The sequence below is a fragment of the Botryllus schlosseri genome, chromosome 1 (assembly GCF_051294905.1).
Source record: "Botryllus schlosseri isolate E-star chromosome 1, Bs_hap1, whole genome shotgun sequence".
Taxonomy (NCBI): Eukaryota; Metazoa; Chordata; class Ascidiacea; order Stolidobranchia; family Styelidae; genus Botryllus; species Botryllus schlosseri.
In genome coordinates, this window is record NC_137236.1 from 20440864 (window position 1) to 20462047 (window position 21184).

The following is a 21184-nucleotide window of genomic DNA, read 5'->3' on the forward strand; positions in this document are numbered from 1 at the left end:
TTTTAATATATAACAATAAAACCGCGAGTGTAAAATTGCTGTTCAATGGCTTTACCACGTTCTTACCAAGTACCTTAATAAGGATAGACAGCTCCAAGCAGTAATTGTTAGGTCATCATCACTAGCTTTCACCTCTTTACTCTTTTCAGCTGCAATCGTAACTTCGATCAATTCTGCAATGAAGTAAATAGTAGTTTAAGGTAATGTTTGTATAACCTTTACGAGTGCCATTGTCGCACTCGAAAAAGATATTACCGTCTTTAAATCGTCAGTTGCACTGCAAGTTGAACATAAGTCGTACGGATGGCGCTAAAAATAACTGTGTATCGTTTTGTACGCACACATACTGCGGTGTTGCGATATAGTCCTGACACGATTGTCCAAGTTCTGAAAGCTGGAAAAGATACTCTCATATTATTTGATTGCGATTTCGATCCCACAGAATCTCAAGTTATTCGTGGTCAATGGAATGGTACCTCTATCATAGATGTAGGGGGAAAAGAGATCTTCCGATTTGTTGGTATCGTTAATATTCAACGCAAATCGGGCTTCATAATTGTGCGGGGGGATCCCATTGTTGAATTTGAATTGATCGGCGTGTCGCTGTTCATGATGCACTATATCGAAAACATTATTGCTGGTTGAATATTGTCGAATGGTTGTCTATAATGTTAGTAGTATTATACACAGGGTTTATACCCCCTCCAATCAGCGTCGAGTATTTGATCACGTGACATCTGTTAGCCAATCAGAACGCAGAACAATGTGGGTGTGGTTCCAATACGAGAGAGGTTTTGGTTGTGCGAGAGATGGCATAGTTCCAGTCCAGTAACGCTGAGATATTTATTACGTCATTGCGTAAGTTGATTACCTATGATTGCGTATTGCAGCATGATTACGTCGCAAGCGTAGTTGATGCTCACTGTTATCTTCAAAACCATGGAATCTGCGCTCACTGAAGAAAAGGATGAAATTATATCCACGGCATATTCCTTAGCTAGAAATTTTATCATGTATGAAATCGACGGCTCAAGCGTTAAAGCAAATACGCAGGTGGAGAAAACCTTACGACGAGTTGTTACTGAAATATTTGAGCGATATCGAACTATCCTAAACGCAGTCTCCAAGCGCCTTCGTTATAGTGAAGTCAATGAGAAATATAAAGAACATTCACCCATTGAGCGAATGTTCCTGATGATAGCCGATGAAATATTCAGAGATAGTCAAGAAAATTGGGGTCAGATTGTGTCTCTTTATGTGCTTGGCGGCATTCTTGCTCGCAATAACGAGGCTGCGCATAACGGCAGGGATATAGATGCTATCATACAGACACTCGGGAATTACATTGCTACTAAAAAACGAAAGTGGATAGAACAAAATGGCGGATGGAGGCATTTTGTCATGTGGTATCACTTATAAAAGCTCGATCGCAGTTACTATTTGTTATATTTACATCATGGGCTCCGTGCGAATAAATGCTTGTAAGTTTATTGGATCCAAGGCCGTATCATGGATAGTATATTCGAAATGTATGAAGATGGTTGGTGTGGATGTAATGGAAATATCGTATCCTTTCACTATACTAGAATGTGAAGGATGTAATTATACAGAGCTGCTAGCATGTGATCAAGACGAAAGAAAAACAATGAAGATATACGATACTGAAGTAACGAAAGAAGAACATCGAGTTGTTTTTAAGTCAACAGCAACAGTAGAACTATCTCATAAATTTGCTAATGCTACTGCTCAAAACTAACATTTAAGCCGTCGCTATCGCTTGGGGATTTAGCTCAGCGGTAGAGCAGCTGTCTTGCAAGCAGAAGGTCACGGGTTCAATTCCCGTACTCTCCACTCTTTTTTCCGTTGAAGTGCTAATGACGCAAAGGTGGCGCAATCATTTCAATTTGATTATCACTCAGAATGTGTGCTTTGAAAAGACTGTGTTTCGAGCGAGAAAAGTTTCGGAATTGTTCTGATTCTACTATCAAAGCGGGACCGATTGACGAATCGAATCTATTTAGTTGGTGGGCAACAATTGAAGGACCCCAAGGAACGCCATACGAAAAAGGAGTGTTTAAAATATTAATAGAATATCCCACAGAGTATCCGTTTCGACCTCCGAAGATGAGATTTGAAACTCATATATTTCACCCGAACATTAGTGTGAAAGGCACTATATGCGTGGATATTTTGCAGAAGCAATGGTCACCAGCGCTAACTACATCAACTGTGCTGCTATCAATATCTTCGTTACTTGGCGCACCAAATCCAAATGATCCTATGAATGCGGAAAGTGCACATCTCTATCTGGAAGATAGACAACTCTACTTTAAACGCGCTCAGCAATATACCGAACGCTATGCCAGAGTCAACTGCGATTTGTCAGCGTGATTACAATTATTAAAACTATCATTTGCTTGTGACTTGTTTATGCCTTGTAAATATTAATTGTGGAGCCCCACCTTTGTAATAAAAAAAACTCCATAATGTATCTTTGTTGGTTATATGAAAAATAGCGCGAGTTAGTGATTTATTCACGAAGTTGCACTGGTCTGATGCAGCTTGTATTGTGCGCTGATTCGTTGGTCTAGGGGGTATGATGCTCGCTTTGGGAGCGAGAGGTCCCGGGTTCAAATCCCGGACGAATCTGCATTTTGCTACTATCTAATGCGCCTCAAACACGCCCGAACACGAGTCAGTGATTTATTGAGTTACGAAACGACCATCACAAAACGCTTGGAATAGGATTATATTACCAACAACAATCGCCTTGCCCTTGAAATCAATAACCAAGGACGATTTATAAAGCACACGATAATGTTCGTCTTTACAGACAATGATATTACGCGATGGGTATGTAACACAATCTTCTATTGGTTTCACTACAATTCTATTATCATAATGGAAAAGTATACACGCATAGGGAATGGTAATTGATCTCACGTTGGGTAATACAATCATTTCCTCATAATTACGACTCGACTCAAACTGAGCAGCAACAGAAATTCTTGCCATGGTCATGCTTCACTAGCTTGTTCACGTTCTTGACAGCAACATGATACCCATTCCAGTATACAACAAATAGTGAGCAGTACAATGAACACGACAGCTAAGATATCATCGACATCTTCCATTTATATACGCGATCTAGTCAGAGATTCCCAGATTTTTAGTCTACGAAAAACAACAAATTCTTCACTGATTTGCTGCGCAATTCTATGTTTCGATAACACGTCTATGTACATACAATGGTTAGGAAAGCGTACAGGCAACCAATCAGTTCCAATGAATAATGTAATATCTCGGTCATGCGGATAAATACGTATATGAAAGCTATCTGATGAAAGTCTGTGAATACGTTCAGGATTCATTACAATGATTTTTTCTCTGATTTTCAGTCGAATCTTCTCATCTCCAAAGTACTGTATGACAGTGAAGCTATTTGCTCGCATTTCGTTTTAATCTTTGAACAAAGTCCCAGACTATACTATCGTTGTGTTTCTTATCTTTTCCGAAGTGGTCTAAATAAGACAACGTGCTCATACCATCACTGCGACAGCTTAGGAATGAAATTGCGTGCGCTCCGCAAGCCTCTGAACGTTTGTGCTGTAATGGTTTGATCGAACTGGTATACTTTTCAGGTTCTAAGAAACAGGGTATTTCGTTTCTGAACGGAGTTATGCCGAAGCTGTCATGATAATGAGTTCCATATTCATCAGCGTAGATGCATACCCAGTGACTTCCTGGTTCGTCAGCCTCGTCATAATTAATGATTAATGAGTAGGGAGGTTTCGGTCGACGAGGAAGTCGATCAATAGGAAAATTTCCTAGATAATGTCGTTTGGTGGAATCGTAACTATACAATATTTCATCTATTTCTAGTCCGTTCATATTACAGTAACGGTGCGAGCTTGGCTTATTTCCAGTATTTTTTGAAATTCCATGAAACAAAGCAGAGTTGTTTCGCTCGCGACACCATCAGCAGGAAAAGTGATCCGCAGACTAAGTGTACCACTTTTCTGCAGTTCGAAACAGTCGTCTAAATCATCAGCTCGCAAGTTATATACTAGAAGAGTATATCCATTAGCGAATTCCTTCGGGGTAAGGACTCCGATCTGTTTTTCGAGAGCTCCTATGCCTTGAACCATATTGAGATAGGCTTCAGAATAGTGATTGTTTTCAAAATCAAGTTCGTATCCACCTTCCGGTATCAGGAAACCATTGACTTTCAATTCGACACGCTTCATTTTGTTATGAATAAAATTGTATGGATTTTTATCGAACGCACCCTGGAATGCCTTAGTCGCTACCATACCGATGATTAAACGAGTCGGTAGAGTACCCGAATACAGATTACCAATATCGATTTGAGTGGTGTTAGCCGCGAAAGTTCTTGTCAAAAGCTTCATGTCCATAAAGGGATATCTAGCTGGAGCATCGACCATCATTGCAGATTTCACATCTTCGCTTACTTTCACACCACACAATTGCAGCTCTTTTTTAATAATTTTGAAATTGCTAGTATTCACTCCAAACAGAAAGAAACTTTTCGGGTTCAAAGTGAGTTCGAACTCCAAGGGTACCTCGTCCAGAATGTAACGGTCTTGTAAGCATAATCCGTGATGGATTCGGCCTCTAATTTCAACAACTTTACTGGTTGCAAAAGGCAAACTTCTCGCGTTGTGACCTTTGTTAGCTGCAGCATCGCCTATAGCCTTATCATCTAATTGCTCAGGGGTATCTTTGACCCAACCCTGTGTCAAAAGCGTTGACTTTTGTACGTCTTGTGGGGCGAACAGATAGTTCAAGTAGGCTGAATACGCCTGTAGTTTTATATCCTGCTTGATCGTGTGATTTCCAACTTTAATGTGAAGTTGTGAAATCATTGAATCTAAAATGTTATTGACAACGCCAATATCATCATTTGCGACTAAATCCGCATCGCCTTTCAACAGTTTCAAACGAAATAAAAAATAAGATTCGCTTAGATCTATGAAATCTCCACACCCCTCGTATCTGAAAGTTATGACGGATTCATTGTCCGAAACAGGGGGTATCTTGATGATACGTTTTTTCTCTACACTCGTCTGAGTAGGTGGTATCTGGAAAAGGTCTAAAGACGGATGAATACCTTCAGCAGATTTGCTATGAATCAGCTCCGTCATGTTCCGCGGGTCTACTTGTAAATGAAAAGAGGAAGGCTTGCTATTTGTATTTAATCAAAAATATCCCGGCGACGTTTTTTTCGTTTGATATTTTTCTTTTTAGGTGCTTTTCTCTTCCCTAGGAAATTATCAAGTGCTTGACTAGCAGCTTGCTTTCCTCTGATTTTAAAGCTTTCTCCAATGTTTTGTCCTCCCAATACGTCAGAAGCGACTTCAGCCCCGGTGTGAAGTAGTTGTCTACCCAGAGCTTTTGCTCCTTTGGAAATCAAGGGTACCACACTACGTCCCAAACTGCGAAATAGATTACCTAGACCGTGACCTCTTTGCACTCGACCTCGAAAGTAGTTTATGTCCCCTCCGCTTTGATTTCGATAATAGTGTTGAAAAGCTTCACGATCACAACAGTAATGTGCTCTCATCGTGACGTAAAGCAAGTGTGATATGAACTACAGAACCCTGCAGATTTATAGATGCACCTTTATCGTCTCTAATACTAATTCGAATTCGATTGGCATATTCCGCAATCATAGGGAAAAAGTAGATTTTCTCAAAAATGTGATGTTGGTAGTCATTGTTAGTTGCTGTGATAGGGATATTTCGCAATAGCGGTGCATTCGTATCGCCGACTGTTTGCGGTCGAATGAGATCGGTATAGACCAATAAATAACTGATAGACTGGATGTCATCTCGCAGGAACATTTGCGAAGTTAAATATTTTCCTTGCGGTAAATTTTGTTCTCTAAGATTTCCATATACGAAAACCGGATTTCTGATTCTCTTTGGATTTCTTCGGAAATTCGGAAAGGCACCTGCTTCGCTAGGGGGAATGACTAGCATAGCCGTGGAGCTTGACAACTGATTTATCCATACCTTTGTCTGAGTACGATTGATTCTATCGATCAAGCTTTTGAAATCATAATAATCCCCATTTGGATAGAAAAAATAATTATTGCTTTGCGCTGCCAACAGAGCAGATGATTTTTCCTCTTGAAATTCCCATAACAATCCATTGAAACGGGGTAAAGTAGCTTGAAACTGATTACGAACTGAAAATTCTGCAAGGCCCAACTCCCATTTTCCAGTGATGGGACGCGCCAAGTCAAGTACAAAATCCGATTCCGAACTGCTAATATGAATGTATTTCATAACGCAATAGCACGCTTTCGAAATTGCAGTACAGCACTAGACGGTGCACTCCGAAAAGGAATTTTTTCACCCTTATCATTCAACAAAGATATTTTTATACGTTCCAATCTATTTATATTTACAGGGAAAAAGAAAGGCTTTATGTAGTATTTGGAAAACGCCTTCTTATCTCCCTCGACTTTCACTACTCGCAATAGGCGCTGTAATGTACCATTGGATTCTTGCGGTTCAATAATATCGCAATGAACGTATACAAAGTCAATCGACGGTAAGGGTGTTATATCGAAATTGAAATGTATTTTTTTCTTTGAGAAAGAATATGCGGATAGCGCTGCTGTATTTGGTAACACGAAAGTCGCGAGAGTGTAGCCATCTGGAATTTCTATATTCTTCAACGTTGCTGTATAATCGTTATCTGCAGTCACGATATTGCATTGCGTATCCACTCCTGGATATAAGATATCTGTGATGTCTTCGTGTGGAATTGACACAGTTAGGGTATTGCTCTCAGGAAAACATTTTACTGCTACATCGGGGTTGATACTTTCTATGGTTTTTAACATGGCGTAGAGCGAGTCATATTGTCCAGTTTTCAAGCGGAATCGTCTAAAGCTTTGTTCGATACCCATAATTTGGAATCCGAAAGAAGCTTGTGACTCGATACGTTTTTCAAAATCTCTTGGAAAACTGATCTCCGTCAGAGCGACTTCATTTCTCTCTACATTTCTTGCCGTCTGCATTTCATTGACATATTCTGCGGTTGTATTGCCAGGAAACATGTCCATAGAAGCATTGGAAAATAACGTCACATAACTCATAGTTTAGGTATTTTTGGAGCTGGTAACATATAACCCACACACGACGATAATAACGATACCCAAAGCTCCTTGTTTTCTTGAACGATTGTTAAATTGTAGAGTGAAAAAATCACTATGATCAATATAACCACGACTTGAGCGATGAATTGGTAAAAGTTACGGTTTGACGATATCTTTTTGATCGACCCAGGAATTGAATTCCGGTCCATATCCTAGCCATTTCACTAAATACTGACGGTGTTTGCCGCGTTGACGTCTCTTTATAATCTTTTCAATACGCCACTCTGTAGGTTCGGTCACTACCTGTAGTTCTTCTCTGTAAAACCTCCCGTCGATGACGTCATGATTATAGTCACGTAAGCGATACATCGGAGGGTCACCAGCCATTGCGTCGATGATATAAAATATCTCAGTTGTCCAATTGGGTCTACTGCTCTTTTCAAAAAGCCCGCGAATTTTCGAAATGCGTACGGCTGTTCCTTTCGTTAGTGTGGGAAGTGTAGCTTGTCGAAACCCGTACATTTTTTGCCAAATAGCTTCTTGATTGTGTGAATTGACTTGACTAGGAGCCATACCTAACGACGTATGTTTGGTGTGATTATAGGAATATACGAAATCCTGTAGCACGTCGATGTATTTACTGGTGTTATTCTTTGTGAAATAGCGGTACAAGATTGCCTTGAAAGTCCTAATACAGCGCTCGGCGAGAGACGACTTCAATTCGCTTTTTGTGTAAAAGTAACGAACTTTATTTTTCTTGAGAAAGTTTTGAAAAGCTCGATTGGTATATTCTGTACCTCTATCAGTCTGCAACACTAAAGGCAGCCTCTCATTGAACACTTGTCGGAAAGCAGAAATCATACTGCGACCAGTTTTATCTTTAATTGGAATCAACCACACAAACTTTGAAAACGTATCAATAACCAAAGCCAGATATCTAAATCCACGATTGTATTTAGAAATAGACTGCACATCAATCAAATCGCTTTGAAACTGACTATCAATTCCAGAGACCACCACCTTCTCGCGAGTAAATTTTTTTCGTATAGGAAAATGCAGGGTATAACTTTGTTCTGATTTCAACCATTCTTTGTCTTTCTGTAAATAAGCTCCTCTATAGGAGTTTGGTTTGCGGGGATCGAAATAGTCTCTCGCTAGCGTCATGTCCATAACTTTCCTGTGTAGCGTTGATTCGGCTTTCGTTTGCGCGGACCGTCAATGCTTTGCCAATTAACTGGAGGTTTATTAGCTTTCTTCTTTTTAACTTTTTTCTTTGAAGTTTTAGGTGTATGGGGTGGAGTTACCGCTTCGTAATTGCTCCAAATATCGGGTGTTGCGGGCGGAGGTGTCGCGTCAAATGTGTTATTAATAGCGGGCGCCGCTCCGGGCGGATGCGACGCGGCAATTGTTTCATCGGTAGCGGGCGCTGCGGGTGCGCGGGTCGACGACTTGATCAATTTCTTATTCGCACGTAGATTTCTCAATAGTCTAATGCCGTGTTGAAATAGTGCTAATTTTTCGATGCGTGTCAAATCAGAGTCCCTGATGCTTGCGATATGTTCATTGAATTTCTTTTCGTAGGCGTCTTTTGATTGTAAAGGCGGGAAGTATAATTCACGCATGTCTAGTCAATCCACCTAACAGACTTCCAATAATCGGAATTGCAGCACTTAAGATCGCTATAAATCATTAAAGTTAGATAATGAATCGAATCGAATCACATATATATTCATCGGATAAAAAGCCACCCTTTTGTAATACTTTTTGCCTCTGTTTTTGAGATTTACAGCACAGCACTTTGCGAATGTTAGTTTTATGCTTCTTCAGTCGTGCCTTACTCGTACTTGAAATAGCTATATTACCCGAGACAAGATTACGGAGACACTCACACACACAGGTAGTAAAAGCTTTGTGAGTTAATAACTCGTTACGCTCCTTCTTTTTAGCACTCTTTAACAGCTTCAACTTGATAAGATGATTATTTAAAGTTTTTTTCAAAACATCGCGTGACCTCGCCATTGCGAATGATAGTGAATGTTCGAGTACAGCGCTATTTATTCCGAATACACGGTCATACGTTCGCTTGGGAAAATGTTGCTGCGAAGTCGATACTGTTCGGGTGTTTCCTGCGTCAAATCGACCATGATATAACTATAAGGCTCACGAGTTGCTCTCTTGTAAGCTTCCGTGAGAAAATTTGGTTTATCTGGAAACATTTGACGTGAAAGATATCGAATCTGGGCAGAATCACGAGGGTTTTTCATGATGACAATATAGTTGCTAGACAGCGTAATGTCACGGAAGCCTGCTCCTCGGTGAAATAGATTTTGACAGAGAAACACCACTGAGAGCGACATGTGATGACTGTATCTGGTGAACAGTTCACGCACTTGACTTGCTTGCGTCATCATGTCATCTAGCACAATTAACGTATGTTCACTATTAGCTCTCTGTAAATCTTTCAACTTGTCTAGACCCTTGTAAAATTCCACTCCTTTCATCTTATCATACAACGGTTGATAGTTATTATATAACCAGATGATCTTTCTCGGTCGAGGTACGATGAGCTTGTCGGCATTTTGTATGATTCTATAGGCGAAAACTGTTTTTCCACTGGACGATGCTCCACTAATTATCATACGAAGAGGCGAGTATAAAACACGTGCACGGTTCATTTTATTACAATGAAAGCGGTACAGTATGTATGCCATCTGGCAAAACAACTCTTTTATAGTAACCATACGACAAAGCAGAACGATATTGCTTATAAGTAAAAATATTACCATTGAAACAGCGAAACCCAGAATTAATCCCTCCGCAAGTGGAACGGTTTTGCAACACGCCTTCAAAATCCTTGAAGGTCTTAGAGGCGGATTTACTCAAACCTTTGGATGAATATTTATCAGTCTCACCCTTGCAGTAATACGTTTTCGAGTTCAATCCAATAAACCCGTGACCCTCCCATTCTACTTTAAACAGACCAGGAATTCGTTTAGCATAATTGTAAGCAGCGATACAGCACGGTTCGGTGGTTTTGAAAGCGATCGGATCACGCTCAAAGTCTGCTCGATGCAGCGCGCAAGCTCTCCGTATGAGCCATTCATCATGAACTTGAAAAAATTCTTTCCTTCGCGAAGGTTTAATTAGGGAGTAGATTGAATCAGCTGATAAACTCAAATATTGGCTATCAGTATCTCCCTCCAAATAACTGAAGTCGCATTCCTCTAAATACTCATGTAAAAAGTCATACAGAAACGAAAGCATGCGCAATTTACTGGAGTTAAAGATGAATAGACCTACAATGATCGGTTGATCGACGTCAATTGAATCTGGTAACGAGCTAACCTCGATCAGATCTTCAGAAAGTTCATCGGCGTCAATAAAGTTTTTTTTCTGAATGTGTGATTTCAACTCATCACTTTTTACATAAGTATGGTTTCTGTACTTCATCGGGTTCTGTATAGTGGACCCGAACGCGGAATTTCCACAGAGCTTGAAGGTCAAGGCCTCCGTTTCACGTGCTGGGTCTTTAGGGGTTACATCACCCTTTCGCCTTTGCGTTACGACAGAATTTACAAACTTTTGAAATGGTCGTTTGGCTTCGTATTCCACGGCTTGATATATGCGTGAAATAATCATACCGTGATCCATGTACCAACCCAACAAATCACTTGTAATTAGTTGTTTCTCAGTGAAATAACTAGAGCCCAAAAACTTCTTTGGAAATTTCACATTGTTTTGACGGGCATATTCGCGCATATGTTCGCCGACATCGCATAAATCCACCGAGATATGTTTACAAAATGGCGGAAATTCTGCATATTTTGCTTTTAATTCATCGGGGCAGTACGCATCGACTTCCAATGCACCAAAGAACTGTTGATGAAATACGCGATCTAATAGTTGATTCGCAGTGAGATAATATTCTTTTGTTACATTTCTTTGTAGTGACGAAACAAACTGCGCAATGTCAGGGTTGAGTTTCATGCGATTCCATTCACATTCGCGTATTGATATTATCGTGTATCCCAACTCTTCGAGATAGGCAGTAATTTCTTCTGTTTTAATACGTCGTTCAATGTTTGCGTCGTCCTTATAGCAGCGATCGCAAAAATGAAAAAAACACCCATGATATTGGAATATCAATTGATATTCAAGCGAAAAGCCATCAACCGAAATCTGACGCGAACCAAGTTTAGCTTGCTTGCCGTTCCAGGCGTGTTGAATTGAAATACCGCGTTGATAACTTTCATAAGTAAGCCATTCGAGTTCTGCCATCGCAGGGTAAATTGGCTTTCTGTGAAATTTTTGTTTGGTTTCGTCATACAACCACCTGATTGGAAATCCACACGGCATGCATTGATCGATGGATGCGAGGTAGAGCGAATTTGCGTCATATCCTATTATCTTTTTCACGTATTTCGCTGCGTCGCCGTACTGTATTTCACGAATTTTCGTTTCGTCTTTCATTGCAAATCGTGTCGATATTTGTGACAAACCACCAAATAGATTGTTCACTACAGTTTGATGGAGATCAGCATTCGCTTTACTGAACAGCGCGATGTCATAACATTCCGCAAACATGAGTCGATTGGCTATGCTTGGTAAACTGATAGCAGATTTGAACATGTCAATACCCAACTTTTGATAAAAGGCAGCGTTATTACCTAACGCAACCAGAAAGCCAATCACATCACTTTCGTTATAAAAAGTCAGAAAGTCTCGCATGGTTTTCATTTGCAGACGATTCCACATATCTGTGCATTCTTGGTATTGCGCCGCGGTGATATTAGTGCCTCGATGACTGCTATAGAACATTTCGTGTGGAGGCAATTGCGTGTCATTCAATTTATCAATACAAGTCATGTACTCGTATGGAAAATAGAATTTTTTGTCCACGCCATTTCCATAAATTTTCAAGTACGCGTCCAAACTATAACCCGGTGACAGAAACAGCGAAATGTCAAGGAATTTCAATCGCTTGGTACTGATGGTCAGATATGCGCTGTTTCGTTTCAAAACGAAAAATCCACTTTCTTCTTGCAGTATAGGAATCAAATATTTTTTACAAAGATTCAAGTCGTAACGAGCCGAGTTGAATCCAATCACAGGTATTTGATCCAACCAAATTTCGAAGTGACGGTACAAACGATCCAAATAGCGAGTTTTGCCTGGTTCAATTGCGTTGCGATGCTCTATTAACATGCGAAAATCTTTCAATTCATCTTCAAATAACTGCCGCATATGCGAAGATGCGATGTTTTGAATTTCATACAGTTTTGCCACCATATCGTTGATTAAAACGTTGGGATCACCGTTGGAAATGAGTGTATGCGTTTCATTCGTAACATTATCTGAGAGAGATACCGATACCGCGACATGCTTATTAACAATTTCGACTTTCGGTGTGTCAGCTCGAAGATTTTCTTTTTCTAGTAAACTCTCAAAATCATAAGCGATTCTGAAGGGGTAATATCGTTTTTCAGGGCTAACCAAAATTCCTTGTTCGGCCATTCGCTCAAACACAGTCATCTTAGGGCGATAAATACCGAAACCGTGTCGCTGTTTTTGGGGACGCTCACAATCAGTACTTTTCATATGCTCTACCAAATTATCTTTTCTAGTAAAGAAAAATTTACACTTGTCACACATATAGGTAGACGTGTACAATGTCAGGTCCCTGATCAGGCAACAGTGATGATCTTGCATGTGAATAGGTATAGTCATTCCATTAGCATGAGAATTACGCAGCATGACTGTGCCTTGATTACGTTTTTCATAAAGCAGTATTTGAACTTGAAAACAATCCTCAACTTTTGATAAGTCTTCAAAAGCTACTCCGTTCTCAGTCGAGATATCGTAACGGGCTGTGAATTGCGCGGCCAATTGCCGAACATGTCTTTCATCTGGCGCTTTTTTCATACTATATGAAATGCATCGAAAAATACATAAAGAATCCTCATATGCTTTGCCTTTACGATTACGCAGGAAAGTCATGATATGTCTACATTTGCTTAATGCTTGCATCTCCGGGGAAATGGAAGTACTTCCACCGAGTAAAGCTCTATCCATTTCATAAATGTAAATAGAAATATGCAACACATCAGCACAGTAGAATTTCGTATCTGGTCGCACTCGATTGGCATATTCAAAACCTGCCGTCAAATCGATCTCATTCGTGACGGAATCGAAATCTTCGCGTGATATGATAGTTTTAGGGACATTAAAAACCGCTTGAGAACTCTGAGGATGATAATAACTATATCTGGATGTGTCACGGTTGAATAATAAGTACCCATACGCGAAATTCATCTTGAACTGACGATATCTTCTGGGGTAAATGTCTGCAATACGCGCGTGAATTTCGAGCGGACCTCTTCCGACCATTCGAATGTTGATGATTTCTCGTAAGTTGTTTCTTGAAGTCCATGTCGAATCGATGATGGAATCGTAGTGTCTTTCAATCACCTCAATGCCGTCTTGTTCGAAACCCAGCGTTTCGTCGACCAGAAATCCACGATCTCCATATCGCCTGCGCCGCGCCATAGATACTAGTATCTGAAAAATATCAAGACAATAGTCAGTACATATATTAGAAATTGAATCCATATTTCAAGCGCAGTTTACATTTAATTACACCGTATAGAAACACAAACTTAATTTTTTCAAGACGCTGAATCTCAACAATGCAAGCATTCGAGTCACTAGATAGTTTTTCAATGTCTTTCATGGTGTTTTTAATTATGTTTAGAAAATTTTTCGAGTAGTCTTGGTCAAATACTTCCATTGAAACAAGTCGATTCCACATAGCTTCCATCTTCAAATCGTCGTCAACTAGACCTTCGATCAAAGACATAGTGTCTTGACGCGAGCGCTTTCGGCTTTCATTTTGACTCTGATATATCTTGTTCATGTCTTTTCTCGGAGCCTGCATCGTTACACTTTGATGAGGCGCGTTCATATCTAACAAGTCACTTATGTCAATGAAGTTATCCATACTGAGCTGCGAACAAAAAATATTGAATTAGCACTGTATCAACATGCATCAAAATATTAGTACTAAATCAACATGCATCAAATTCATTCACATTCTTCGTAAGTACGTTTGATATCACGAAATTTAGCATAGAAACTCATTGCATGCATATCAGTTTCTACTTCATTGCCGTTGCGAGTTTTTACTGAAGTACGATTCAATAACGAATACAGAACAGTATCACGACCATGACTATTCAATGCTTCTACTGACGGATCGTAAAGTTTATTTCCAAATTTTACGATAACAGTTTTTCCGGCAAATGATAGTGGGTACTTTTCAGTCATGATCTCAGAGCCATTTTTCACATCACAAAACATCCAGAAAGAGGCAGGCTTAATCAAGCCATAATCGCAGTTCACAGCTGTGTGTTGTACTGTCATAATAGTCTCTACTAGAGCAGCATTATTCATGAAAATACTAGCACAATTCGGAAACATACAAATAGATTTGTCGGCATCGTAATATCTGAATGCATCCAACTTTTCCAAAGTACTCAATACATAGTTTGCTACATCACTAGTGAAAAACATATGAGTCAGCATTTCTTTACCAGAGTGACAATCACCCTCAAACCAAAAATTCGGGGCTATATCTCTGCGGTGAACATAACCTTCAATGATAGAAACAACGAGCGCAGCCCTGAGGAAATTAAGACTACGCATTTGTCCGGCATACCAAATTTCGGTGATATTTTCTTCAAGCGCAGAATACAAAAACACAGCATTTTGAATCGTGGGTTGAGGACTTAACTTCTCGATCACTTTATTGAATTTTCGACTTCTCATATAATCACTTGCCAGAATTTCACTCGTACTGGATTCGCGCAACACTCGAATAGCAGAAATCACAGAGCGCCTACGAGCACTAACATTTGTTGAATCAGACGAGACACTTTGATCACTAGCTAACGATCTAATATTCGATATCATTGGCGAATCATCATCAGACAGGTCACTTAACATCGCTGTTTCTGTATCTTCTCGGGTGGACTGCTTGTTCGAAGGCGCTACACCAAAATGACCATTTTTCATGATTTTGCGTATCTCTGCACGCGTCGCTTCCGTACGACGAATTTTGATTGGAGGACTATTCTCATCCGTACGTCGAATTTTAACAAAAGGTTGAGTGTTTTGCCAATCAAAACCTTCGCTGGTTGATTTAGCTTCACTGCTATCATCACCGGTGATGTCAATCACATCAACTTGAGTCGTACTACTTTCGTTATCTACTGCGACTTGTTCCATCTCGTCATTTACGGCTTGTTCAGTATTCATTCTCAATACTCAATAACTAAAGTACGCCGTATTCGAAATACTGAGCGTATCTAAATCTATTCCCTAACGACGTCTGCGCGATACTCAACAATAACAAAACGCAGCTGTTCGAACGTAGTGGAACTTAGCATTGATAGCTCTAAATGCGCCGTTAAAATCAATTCCCCAATGAGTTAGACAACAGTGCGTTACTCGTAGCGATTCAATCGTAATACTCTATAATATCAAAAACGCAAATGACTGCGATCTCTAAATAGTAGTCGCATAGCTGAGGCTAAACAACGCGAATAAATACTGGGTTGGCCGAGTGGTTAAGGCGTTGGGTTTAAGTTCCAATGAGCAAGTGTTCACGTGGGTTCGAATCCCACACCTAGTACTGTTTGCGATCACAATAAACGCGCATGCTTGCGCCTCTGAAACTAACGTTGACAGCTGCGGCTATGAAACTGCGGCAGTTGACAGTTGCGCAACGTTCGAGATAATTTCAGTTTAAAAATAACAGCTGCGGCGTTGAATTTGAATCTGCGGCTGTTGCGAAACAGTTGCGCAACGTCCGAGATAATCATTTAAAAATAACAGCTGCGGCGTGAACGTTGAATTTGAATCTGTGACAGTTGCGAAACAGCTGCGCAATGTGCGAGACATTCAATCATTTTAAATTTTTAAAAAATCAGAGAAGACGCCGAGGTCTATAAAACCACAGTAGCTAGTGCATAATTTCAGTTCTATTCAAGAGACATGGAAAAGATCAAGCCGTGTGGAACGCATCAATCAATAAAGAATTCCGAGGGCGAAATACTATATGAACCTTGTGATTTATTAAATCAACCCGTCTTTCACAAAATGAATTTCGATAGACGCTTGCAATCATTCGAGTCTCATAAAGAGAATTTCAGAGTTAGTGCATTTGAACTCGCGACTTGTGGGCTATTCCACTTAGGATTCAACAATCACGCCAAGTGCTACATTTGTGGTCAATTGTTTGATAACTTGACAAATTGTACAGATGTCTGGAGCGAGCATGCTAGACTCAATCCTTCTTGTCCTCTGATCATGAAATTAGCAAAGGATTCTAAGTTCTTTCGCAACGTGCTTATTCGTATACCGCATAGCAGTTTTCGTTGAATCTTTAATGTGTGTATTTTTTGTTTAGATCGAATCATGTCTATAGCAATTAGAGCCGAGTCGCAACTCCCAGAAGGACCTCTTCGGAAAGACATTTACATTTTCAATAACATATCGAAGCTTCGAATCGAAACTGCAGACGATCAGCTGATCGATGCTCGACAAGTACGTGTGTTTCCAACGAATGGCGCAATTCAACGATTCAAAGCAAGTTTAACTCATAATGGGAAGCTCGTTGCGTGTTACACTCGAGAAGGTATCGAATACTTTCAGCAAATCAATCTCGCTGATGAATATATATTATATTCTCCGTCGAACGTCGTCGATGACATAGAAAATTCACCGCTGGGGTGGATTTTACAAGAAACATCGCGTTATATTGCGCCGAATGGTCAAATACAGCCTATGGATCGCGCTAAAGCGGGATTTCCAAATGGTTATGGTAACTTTGCTGGGTATTCGAATGGTGGGATGCCGAATGCCAATGCAAGTTTCCGGAATGCTGGCAATGCTAATGGAGCCTTTCCAAATAGCAATACGCAATACGGCAATCGCAGATGGATGCCAAACAATTCTCAGCAATTTTGAATTGTCTCGGAAGCGCGCTCAATGCGATATCAATTGTTTTATTGCTATGTGAGTGGAAATAAAAGCTTCCTGTGATTATGTTTGTTGTGTTCGATGATTTTCAGTGCTGATAGACTTATATCAAGATAGCATATGAGGTAATTTAATTGCTCAGCCCTGTAGAGCAGCTTTGTACTTATAAGCAGGTCACTCAAGTTTAGTACTCTCCGTAGAGGTTATTGCACAATCTATCTCCAATATGCTGCAATACAGACAGGTTCAGACGTGTCTATTCACTTCCGTCGAGTGACTTTTATAACACATTTTACACAATCACATGAGCAGTTTATTAATAACCAACAAGCACATTTACTAATCGTTCAGAACAAGGCGTAGAGCTTCTTTGAGATCTTGGCACACTTTCTTGATATCAGAATCCTTTTTTTGATTTGCGATGTAAAAGCAATAACAGTTTCGCATAGATGAGCATATGATTACGAATATACCGATATTGAAGTCTTCTGAGAGCATCTTCACTAGTCCGCGCAATTCTCCTCTTAGTACGTTATGTCTTTCAGAGCATTTGAATTGCTATTCGAAGGTATCTGACAGCTGTGAACTAATTCTTCAAGTTTGTTCATCGTAGCGTAACGACCATTTTTACGAATCCATAACTGTATCATTTGATATCGTTGCTCAGTTAAGTTATAGCAATCCATGTATTGACATTCGGCAATTTCATTGTCAGATAGCTCAAGTTTTTCACGTGCAAACCTATACCAGTTCATCAGGTCAATTCGATCCATTATGACGTATATATCATTAGCAGTAATCTTTGACATATTCAATCTACAACATACAGCGAATAATCATGTAATAAATATTACACGTTATATATTACCTTGCACTTGCTTCAACTGCAAAGGCAATCAACGCAATATTAACGTAATCATATCTCGGTGTTACTAAAGTAATCAACTACACATATGACGTAATCATGAACATGCTTCAACTACACAATCGTATTAACGTATTTCTCAGTGTTATTGGACTGGAACTAGACGCAATCATGACGTAATATCTGAGCATTACTGGAATTAAGCAAAGCCACTCTCGTAATAACTAAAGTAATCGCATGTGACGTAATCATGCTGCAATACGCAATTGAAGGTAATCAACTTACGCAATGACGTAATAAATATCTCAGCGTTACTGGACTGGAACTATGCCATCTCTCGCACAACCAAAACCTCTCTCGTATTGGAACCACACCCACATTGTTCTGCGTTCTGATTGGCTAACAGATGTCACGTGATCAAATACTCGACGCTGATTGGAGGGGGTATAAACCCTGTGTATAATACTACTAATGTTAGTTGCATACAAGAATCTCGGAGATCTAAGCTCAAGATTTACGTACTCATGCTTGATTTGTTTCCATAGCCTCGACCTTGGGAATCGCTTGTATGCGTCCAAAGAAAATAAGTCGTGAAATGTGGAAACTGTAGAAACCGTTAGGAATCGCGTACCTGCCGCGAAAAGTTTGTTTAATTGTAACGCCGAGAATTGTGCGCCTACGGCTAGTCCGCTGGCGTTTAGCGCTGATTAAATTATCCTTATACTCGACATGCAAAGTAAATTTGCAGGTATTGGAATGAATTCAATTGTAGTGTGCGTTCATATTAGGTCATGAAATGCGGAGACCTCGGCAATCGAAACCGCGATCTGTCTGCGCTCAAAATCGCATTTTATATGAATTAATTAATTAGTGATGATGTGTAGAATTTTGATATATCATCATAGAACCCCGCACCTAGTTCAACGTTGATGAGTGTTATCTGTGAATATCTGACAACTATAGTATTCTATTGACATCATAGTTTTCGAAATTTATGTGTAATCTGAATGTTATTTATATCCAAAAAAGTAAGTTATTATATTAATATTTTCAAGTCGCAGCGCTTAAAATCGCATTTTATATTAATTAATTAGTGATGATACATTTCAAGTTATTCAATACATATTGCTAAATATACATGGAAAACCGGTATTGAAATTCACAAAACAATGAAATTTGCTCATAAATACACACGATGTGGCACTGGCAGGTGACTTGGCAATGGGCATCCTGTAGGCGTGACAATGGGTGTCATATAGGCGTGGCAATTAAGGCGACGTGGCCTTCTGTGATTGGTCTGCGTATAACGATACCAGCTACACTACTGGCAGTGCTATTGGGCATGAACCATACGAATTAGTGCGATTAGCATCATTGTCTCGGTATTCACGAGCTATTCACTTAATTCAAGCTGTACCTGTATACACTTGCATAGGTGTTCGTTCTATACAGTGCTTTGTTTACAGTCCTAACCTATCCTTAAATGTCAGTTCTAACGCCCTAAACCTAAATTGTACCTCAACCTTCACCATGAAATAGGCTTTATTTCCTTGCGAACTTTATATCATCTACAAAGTAGAGGGAAAACCATTAGGCCCTGTCAAGTCGCATGTTACAACGGCTAGAGGACGACAGATTTGGATTGGATTAGGATTAACGATATTATTCAAACTGTGGTTAAATTCGGAATTTTTATTGATACATCACGGCTCGACCGAAAAAGCGTGATCACGTAATGCCGATTCCTAGATCCTTGCGTTAAAAATCGGTGTTTGTACAATCTCCTTCTCCACGTCCTTAAATGCATGGAGGGAAATGTACCAGCGCATCTTTTTGAGCTTTTGATATTCTACAATCCCAGAAGGACAGTACGTTCTAAGTCACCATGTGTTTGTCGGTGCCCATAGTCATTCATCCCGTATACCTATGCAGTCCATCTTTTATTCATGTCTTTGAACGTTTGTAAAAATATTTTATTATTCTCGTGTACTGCGTCCTATTGTAGGGATGTGTACCAGATTACACCCTTTCAGCTGGAGATAGGTCGTGAGAACGCCAGCACATATATCGTATGTGAGTTTACACCCGTATTGTCGGAAAATCTGTACATTACGAATATACATTTTGTCGCACTCCGCGTGACACCAATGGAAATTGGTTGGAATTCTGTTCTGCCCACCTTCAATGCTTCAGAGCTATATCTAGGTTCCTTATCTCTAACCTCATCGCCATAGTAGCGTTTTGAACAATCCTATATAGAGTGCAGGTGAGCCGAGCCAAAAGTTGGAAGTATAGATCAAGCTACGGGCACATGAAAAACGAGAGACACCGATGGTGAAAGAGCGCAAACATGGAATTCGTCCGAAATATTGCCAAGACCTAACGACACTGATGGTTAAGGATACTGATGTTACTGTCGTAGCGCAAACGACCTTATATCAGTGTTGGGATGACTCGAGTCACCTTTTTCGTATGACTTGACTTGACTCGAGTCACTTTGCTAAAATGACTTGACTGGACTTGACTCGACGTATCAGAAATATGGATTGACTCGTGACTCGGAGCAAAATTCACGAGTCAATTTCAAGTCATCAACTAACCAGTGTCGATAAAAATCACTATCTTGCATATGTTCGGATTGTTCGCGAAACACTGTTGTAACCCGTGAGTGCGACCAATCATTCAATGATCGTGCGTTTTACTGAGCCTCCATAGTTCTCTCACAAATAAATTGACCACAAACGAATTGATCGAAGCTTACAGCTTACGTTGTCGAAAACTAGTAGTAAGGTGAGTCAATAGAAAATTTCTATTTCAGCCCTCCGTTTTTACCTTACCCAAACCTCTTGTTTTATTGAAATTGAAATCGAATATAGGTTATATACTCCTCAACCATTGGCGCAGACTCGAAGTGTATCATAGCAATATGTATAAATGGGCAATGTATTGCATCTTATCAATTCGTTTCTCTATTCTCTATTAAGGCTGGCAACTATAAACTGAGGCTATGCAATTACTTACGTAGTTTAACAGTTCTACGTATATGTCAGCGATACATCGCCTTATTGCGTGTATATTTAACTCTACATTCGTTCATCGGTGCAGAATCAATTACCACTCAATCTATAATTCAGACAGCTAGCGAAATGCAA

The 21184-nt window shown here is 39.8% G+C and overlaps 1 long non-coding RNA gene and 3 other non-coding genes across 6 annotated transcripts in view; all 4 read left to right on the forward strand.

Moving 5' to 3' along the window:
* LOC145445049 (uncharacterized) overlaps positions 1-21184 on the forward strand; it is a 199089-nt gene that overhangs the window by 94318 nt on the left and 83587 nt on the right. The gene's annotated exons all lie outside the window — the stretch shown is intronic.
* Trnaa-ugc (transfer RNA alanine (anticodon UGC)) lies at positions 1780-1851 on the forward strand. The gene has a single exon. It is a non-coding gene; the product is annotated as a tRNA-Ala (tRNA).
* Trnap-ugg (transfer RNA proline (anticodon UGG)) lies at positions 2577-2649 on the forward strand. The gene has a single exon. It is a non-coding gene; the product is annotated as a tRNA-Pro (tRNA).
* On the forward strand, positions 15736-15818 carry Trnal-uaa (transfer RNA leucine (anticodon UAA)). Its single transcript has one exon. It is a non-coding gene; the product is annotated as a tRNA-Leu (tRNA).